Raw genomic sequence first — 6,159 nt, 5'->3', positions numbered from 1 at the left:
AGAAGAGTTCAAAACGATTAAGTAACTTCCTTTAGAGAAGAAGAGTTCAAGATAATCAAGCAACTCTTTAATAGCTATCTACCAATCAAGAGCTTTTCCTTAACCATGTAATATTCTTCTATCCAATAAAATATTTTTGCTTAATCAAGTAAAATTTTGACTAAGTCATATCTTCATCTTCAATCTTCTAAAGCTTCTTGATGATTTTGAACTTCTCCTTACTTCTAGAATTTTATTGGTCAAGTTTACACTACTTTCAACAGCCTTTGCCTATGCATGGGACATTTTTGAACACAATATATCTACACGATGAAGCAATACCCATTTGCCACTATAAAGAGGCAACTTCTCATTTGTTGGGGGTATCCCTCTACGGAGATTGTTCGACCAAAGAGCGCCAGTTGTTCTGACCAAAATGTCCTCTTCCCTTGTCGCTCCAAGACGATTCTTTATAATGGAAAGGCGACAATCAATAGCCATTATTGTTTCCATCTGAAAGAGAATGCTCTTTTGCATGTCGAGATCGTTGTGGAACCATTTGAGTTGCACAAATCAATTGCATCAGATTTTGGCAGCTCCTCAGTAGTGGATTTTTTCTCTTTATCATCGAGTTTTTTATTGTTGAGAAAATGACCACCTGATCCCTTGCTCTTCTCATAGCATGCTAGTGCCGAGACTTATGGAGATATGGCTTCCTAACTTGCATGTTTTCTTTTCCAGTTCAACTTTCCCTCTTATTTCTCTTCTCCTTAAGATACAATGATACTGTTTTCATTCACAAAGACAGGTTCTTCTTCCATTTTTAGAGGAATAGACATTCTTCCTAGAAGATATTCAAATAAGTGTGAATGTTCCCTTTCCCCATAAGATATTACTCCCCCAAATTGTGGTTCTAAGTATCGATATGATGTCAACATAATTGAATGGCTAACAAATTCCATTTAAGAATTGGTATCAAGATGTTGTTCCTTTTGACCATTAGTTTTATTTAATTCAGAGTATGGTGCCGCATTGGTTTCATTTCCTTTAGAATCACCATCATCATTGCCTTGAGACACAAAAGTTCCAGAGGAGATGGAACCATCTATCTGCTCCCTTGAAAAAGGCATGTTACTGTTTCTAAAACACTGCCAGCAAGGCTTCGCTTAGGGTGTTGATGATGAGATGTTCCATGTTCTTGTTTCTAGACGCCGGTCATCATCTTTAGCTAGAGTAGGCATTATGGTCAGCTCTCTCCCAAATATTTAGTAATACTCTATTTTTTTATTGTGCAGAGAAAAGCTCTGAAATTGAAAGCTCTTAAAATTCCATTTATGATATGTAGAGACCAACAAAGTGGTATCAGAGCCATTTTAAAAGATGAATAGTTTATTTCCTTTTGCGATTCCCAAACTTACAAAGGAAAATTATGGATATTGGAGTATACGCATAAAGGCATTGCTCAGCTCACAAGAAGTATGGAAAGTTGCAGAGAAATGCTATGATGAACAGAGAATGAAGGAGCTTTAAGTCAAGCTCAAAGGAATACCTTGCAAAGGAATCGCGAGTCAGATCAACACGTACTCTCTATTATTCACATGGGCATAGATGAAGCTACGTTCGAGAAAGTTGCTTCCTTAACAAAAGCTAAGGAATTCTCGAAAACAATTTCAAGGGAATTGAAAAAGTGAAGAAGGTTCACCTTCAAAACCTTTGAAGGGAGTTTCGAATCTTTGCAGATGAAAGAGTCAGAATCTATCTTTGATAATTTCACTTAAGTGCCCTCCATTGTCAATCATATGAAGCGGTATGGGGAGAATATTGAAAAAAGTTGTATCATCGAGAAAATTCTTAGATCGCTTAACTTAAAACTTGAGTTTGTTAGTATTGCCATTGAAGAGTCAAATGACTTGGATACCATGACCCTTGACCAACTCATGAGGTTCTTGCAGGCATATGAAGAAGGATTGTAGAAGAAAGAAGGCTCTAGTTTTCTAAATGAATGTCTCTTTGGGAGATCAAGAGAAAGAGCAAGAACGATCTAAAGGAAGAGGTCAAATTCAAGGTGTCGTGGTCATGGTGTAAAATATGATCGTGGTAATAAAAGAAATGACGGAAAATAAAATTGAATAATGAAGGATCAAGCAATCAATCGAGGGGATGAGACCGTTGAAATTATGGCTCCAAGAGAGGTGCAGAAGAAGGTATTACAAGTCTAATGTTCGATGTTACCCTTGTCATAAATATGGTCAATATGCCTTTGAATGTAGGAGCTACACCACCAATAATTAAGAGAGAATTATTTATTTTGATGCAAAGAAAGTTTTTGAAAAGTTCAAAATGCAAAAGTGCAATGATAAGACATGAACTGTCGTATTTTTTATCCATTAATACTTACATTCTTGTAATTAATTAACGTCTAAATGTACTTAGTACCCTTATACTTTGATTTAGGTTACAAATGGATAGAAACTATGGAATTTGGAAGAAAAGAGCTAATAAGGACCAAAATGGAAGAAAGTAAAAGTTCAGGGATCAAGTTGCAAATAATCCATAGACGAGACGGGCGACGGAATGAAGATTCAAGAGTTTTAGGGATCAATCAGATGAGGAAAGAATTCAAAAAGGTGAAATATAGTCGAAGCATTATCACATATCAACTTTCAAGTGAAAAAAGTCACACTCCAGATTTCTAGCCTCTGTTTGAGACTCATTTTTGGCATAGTAAACATTTGAATTGAAAAAAATCTATCTACCTTTTTGTTAGCTTTTCAATGCACTTTGAATCGCCTCAATTGAATATCGGGAGAGAAAATTATGATCAAAATACGGAAAGCGGTTCGATAAAGAAGATGGTTAAACCATGCGGTTACATGGTTCAAAATCCATGCGGTTGCACACAAGCGTTTGGAGAATTTTGGGGGCCAAAAATGTTTCTTCCTTGCGACAGCACAAGTTTCTTCCTTGCGGTAGCAGAGAGTAAATCCGAGACGCAATTTTTAGTTTCCTAATTTCATTCAACTACTCATGGAAACAAATCTTGTACATAATATATAAGCCCAAGAACTCTTCCAAAACCTAGAGATCGCCGTCAACCCACTTTTCTCTCTTTTTTTGCTCTAGATTTATGATGTGTTACTAAAATCTGGTGCTTGAGCGAAGGAGATGGAAGCCTTGGAACAATTATAACTATTAGATCCTCTAGTTTTTATTGTTTAATTCATATGTTTTGTATTAAATATTCTTCTACATGTATTTTATGGTTGTTGTGTTTAATTGCTAGGATGCATATTAGTTTATTATTCTCCACAATCTATATATAAGTTAACCATCAAATCTATAATTATTTGATAGATTTAACTTGTGAAGCAACTAGAATTAATAATTTGCTGCTTTGGAAATTATTAAATCTTAGGAAGGATATTTATCTAGGTTAAATACAACCGCATGTTCTTGTGTTATCTTGTTCATTGAATTCTCTATTCATAAAGCAATTGCTTAATTAAATCTTCGTGCTTGTCTAGGATTGTTCGATCATTAGGATTAATTAGATCGCTTGTTTCTAATTAATTAAAACTAAGAAAAAATAGGAAATCGTTTCGAATGGGTAATTGTTTTTCACAGTGAATGTTAAAATTGTGAATTGATGATTATTTGTGAATCAATGACCGGTTATAAATTTTCAATGGTGGATGTTGACTTAAATCAATCTTCATTATATTGATTTCATTTAATTCGTTGGTTTGTTTTGATATTAATTATTTTTCTTAATAATTGATTGTTTTAAAACCAAAAACCCCCCATCTTCGTTAATCTACCTTAGAAAGTAGACTAAACACTCTTCGTGGGATTGACCTTATTTCCACTACTGCATTAATTTTAAAAAGTATAGGTTTTAATTTAGGCTGTCTACAACAGCACGCCCCATGCAATCCGGTGAGTGCTCCCATTGGGTGTGGAACAAAAATGTCAAAATATGACGAGAGCACGAAATTGGATCCATCTCCCTATAGATAGTTTGTTCAAAGCTTGAGATATTTGACTTGTACAAGACCTGATATTCTTTATAGCATTAGTTTTGTTAGCCATTTCATGGAGGCACCAACTTTAACTCACATAAAGATTGCTAAAAGGATACTTCGCTACATTAAAGGTACCCTTGATTATGGTTTAGCTTATTCTTCTTCTATAAATTTTAAGTTTCATGGTTATAGTGATAGTGATTAGGCTAGTGATATTAATGATCGAAAAAGCATCACTGTATTTTTGTTTTTCATTGGTAACACCACTTTCACTTGATGTTCAAAGAAGCAACCCATTGTGACGCTTTCTAATTGTAAAGTTGAATATGTTTCCGTTGCATCATGTGTTTGTCATGCGATTTGGCAGTTGTTGGAGATGCTTCGTATGCCCCAAAACGAAGCTACACTAATTTATGTTGATAACAAGTCAGCTATTGCTGTGGGTAAAAATCTCATGTTTATGATCGAATCAAGCGTATAAATACGAGATTTCACTTCATTAGAAAGTGTATTGAAAACAATGAAGTAGAGCTTGCTTATATGAAGACCAATGATCAAGTAACATACCTTTTTACCAAGCCATTGAAAAATGATGATTTTGCAAGATTGCTTTCTTGGATTGGAGTGACGAAGAAGGGATCAAGTTTAAGACGGAGTGTTGGAAATTAAAACTTGATTCATGAATGTTGAAAATTAAATTTGATTCATGAATTAGTTTATTTAATATTTATGTATTTATTTTATTCATGTATCCACATGATTCTTTGTATCCTACTATTCATTGTATGTAGGAGATGTCATTAATTTGTCTCTTGATTTATACAATGTATTTGCAAACCTCTATACCTATAAAAGCTTTTTGCTTGAGACATTTTATATAGTCAAGCGATAGAATACAATTATCTTTCGAGAAATTTTTGTGTTATCTCTCTAACATTTCTTCCCATAATTATTTATTTCCAACATGATTAAGCTCTGTTTATTTGAACAAAGTATACATACGAATGATTTAAGATATCAGAATGATAACAGTTTCCTATAATCGATATGAAATTTATTAAAACTTAAGCTTAATTTATTGTTTTCGACATAATAGAGCAAAAAAAAATACTTGTTAACTTGAACAAGTCCACCTCCTGCCAAGAAAGTATTTGCCAATAGTGTATGAAACGGTATACAATGTTATGGTAAAGTTCTCATGCCAAAAAATCGATCTGACTATGATATTCTACGGGGCTTTTCTTGACTAGGTCAAGAAGATTGTTCAATTCTCTCTCTTCTAATTAAACTTGAAATATATTAACATAGTGGAACAATTAATTGTACAATATTACTGTTGTCTATGCGGATTAGTATTTGATTAGTGTTGGGGGCGGACCCACACTTTTAGTTCTATGAGGTCAAAATTTAATTTTAAAAAAAAACATAATATTAATGAAAATAAGTTAATACATATTTTGATACTTTGAAAATGTCGTATAATTGCATCATTATCAATATTATTAAATAAATTTTAATACTATAATTTTGTTTATCATTTCATTGAGAGATGCTGAGCCGATAGTGAGTAAAGAAAATTGAATGTAGAAAGTATATGAATTAAAATAAAACTCAAATTTAACCCAGGAAGTAAATGAAATTCAAATTTAAAACAAATATAATTCGAAAGTAATTAAAATTACATTTAATTCGTAACGATCCTAAAAATTCTGACGTCATATTTCATGTAAAATTTCTTAATAAAATGATATAAATTCTATTGAAAAATTTATCGCGTAAAAATAACAAACGTTAATGAAATAGGTGAATTTTTTTAAAAGAAAAGACAAGTTAGACATCTTTTTTGAGATCTACTATATTTAACTATTTTCGATATTCGTTTGGATCTTTTGACATGATAACAATGTAATTTTGAAATGAGCTTCTGCACAACATAAATAATTTGTGGATTCGTATAGCATATGATCACCGACGAATTTTGAATGTTTCCATATTATCGAAATTCTCGAAATACTAGTTTCAAAAGGCTTATTTTGACGAGTCGTAACTTTTGCTATAATTGACCATTTCAGGCACCATTAATAAGCAAATAATTAGGCTATGAGCACTCCGAAATGGTATTAAGAATGTAATATTTCGATTTCATTTGGTATCACAT

General features: G+C 32.7%; 1 pseudogene; it reads right to left on the bottom strand.

Annotated features, from left to right (window-relative positions):
• Positions 1-354: 354 nt before the first annotated feature.
• On the bottom strand, positions 355-2,510 carry LOC111378880 (annotated as a pseudogene).
• Positions 2,511-6,159: the final 3,649 nt, after the last annotated feature.

The sequence above is a fragment of the Olea europaea genome, unplaced genomic scaffold, assembly GCF_002742605.1.
Source record: "Olea europaea var. sylvestris unplaced genomic scaffold, O_europaea_v1 scaffold1895, whole genome shotgun sequence".
NCBI lineage: Eukaryota > Viridiplantae > Streptophyta > Magnoliopsida > Lamiales > Oleaceae > Olea > Olea europaea.
This window is presented reverse-complemented; position numbering and strand designations above follow the sequence as displayed.